Source organism: Gastrolobium bilobum, unplaced genomic scaffold (genome assembly GCF_033153095.1).
Source record: "Gastrolobium bilobum isolate Gb01-03AN ecotype WA unplaced genomic scaffold, APGP_CSIRO_Gbil_v1 utg11595, whole genome shotgun sequence".
Classification (NCBI taxonomy): Eukaryota; Viridiplantae; Streptophyta; class Magnoliopsida; order Fabales; family Fabaceae; genus Gastrolobium; species Gastrolobium bilobum.
In genome coordinates this window covers 75,263-77,585 of record NW_026898316.1, presented here as the reverse complement: position 1 = coordinate 77,585, position 2,323 = coordinate 75,263, and positions in this window count along the sequence as shown.

Here is a 2,323-nt window from a genome sequence, read left to right as displayed (position 1 = left end):
TCCCCATTTGGGCATGAGGCCCTAGGAAGTCAGTGTTACTGTTTGGAACAGTAATACCTTTAATTGTGGGGCTTAATGCTTGATAATTATGAACTAGAAAAGATGTAAACGAAAAAGGAAACGTTATCATAATGTAATTAACTACTAGAGTTGGAATGTTGATATTGTTTCTATTATTAAACAGACCGTGAGTGGGCTGTTTGGTGATTGTGGGCTGTTGTGGACTCTTGACTTGGGATTGATTGCTTAACAAGTAAGCTTTCGTGTCCTCGGTTTTGCCCATTTTTAGTTCCACCATACCTCATGGACGGATGGTTTATATGCATGATGTGCTTTTATGAAATGATGATTATTGAAATGCTATTGAGCTGTTAAGTGAAAGTGCCTTATGACATGTCTGTGGTGTTCCACCTAAACGGTAAGCCTGAGTATGTAGCGTCATACAAGATGGTGATTCTATGAGTGGGTAGGTTGTAGACGTATGTAATTCCTGCATGTTCTCTGGCCAGTAGGATTTTGACACACATGACATGATTATATGTTGCATTGCACAAATTTGGAACTTATACTGTTTTACTGCTTTTGAACTTATATTGCACATGTAAGTGAGCTTGGGGTGGAGAGATCCTTGAGGACCCCTTGTCTTATTGGGATTTCTTTTAGAGATCTCACCCCGTCTTGGGGCACATTTCAGGTATAGGTACCTCAGGGGTTGAGACCTCTGGCGACAGGAGGCCAAAGCTGAGTTGATATGCATGTTGTTTATACTGTTATGCCTGGATGTTGATTTGTTGTATTGTCATTTTATGGTTATTTGAGCTGAGACTTTGTTGGGCCTTGTTGCCTTATTTGGTGAGCATGAGGGTTGTCCATGCCACACTGATTATACTATGTTTATTTAGACTTGTGTTGTATAATGAATCAGGATTTTGTCCGATTTACGTGTTGTAGTTCCGTGACTAGATACACATCTATATATGAGTTTATTCAGTTAGTTAATTATTGCAATTTACATACAGGCATTATTTTGAAAATGGATTAAGTAACCAACTTGGTTAATAATAATGACGTCATAATTGAAAAGAAATTCCGCATTTAATTAAGTTGCGCTTAATACGGTAATATGATAACAATTCGGGTATACATGAGGTGTTACAATCAGCACCTTTACCATTGTGATATCTGAGAACGACTAGCCAGAATAATTCAATACTATTAAACCATTCTTTTTATTCATTAATATAGCTTAAGATTCATATTAACAATACTTTCTCTGAGGAAACGATAATCTAGGCATTAAAACTTCCATTTATTACATGATGTGTGCATTTACTCAATTGGTCTTCATCTTGGGAACAAATTGAGCTTTCCTTTTTTATTGTAAGAGACCAACAGATGTTGCACCAAAGGAGGAAACATATCACATTGCCCCACTAGAACCTACAATCTTCTGAACCACAGATAAGTCCTGAATGCATTTCTACCTCTATTTTTTAGCTTAATATTATGAATCTTGATGACTAACCCATTGGTCTAAGAAAAGGGAAAAGGACTTGTAACCAACATCCTATTTCTCATTATTTCTCTTCTAAGAACTTTTTTGTGTAGCATAAAATTTTTATTTTAACACTATATTCCATTTCAACCCCAACATTAATGCATGAATTGAGTTCAAGCTAAGAATGATGAGATGAATGTCTTAGAAAATAATAAAATATGGGAAGTTATTGAAATGTCAAATGGCAAGAAAGTGGTAGGATGCAAATGAATTTATACTCTGAAATATAATTCTGACAATAATCTTCAAAAGTATAAGGCTTGATTAGTATTTAGTAGTCAAGAGTTATACACAAACCTATGCCATTGATTAAGAGAAAAATATTTACCCCAAACCCAAAGATTTGGAGCTTAGCCCCACCTTGTTAAAAAAATGGGACAAGTTTCACATATTTTACGGACTTAATCGAAATTGAAGATGAAAAAAATAAGTTAACCCTTTCATGCATTGATGTTTTGAATCCAAAAATGTGCACATTGGCTCCCAAAATGGGTTGAATACAAAAACCTTAACGCCTGACATTCGTTAAGCGGATACTTCATATGCATACAACACAGCAAAGATATCACGACCAAAACTAAAAACAAATCAATGATTTTTTATTTTTTTCAAAAACTCTTGATATTTCTTTAATGATATTTTTTTTAGGCATACAGTACAATTCATCATATAAACCAGAGACCAAACCTTGCAGTTCAGAAAATTGGGTAACGTGGAGTGCTAAGAACCGTTTTTTATACCTCCAAATAATCACAAACCAAAAAA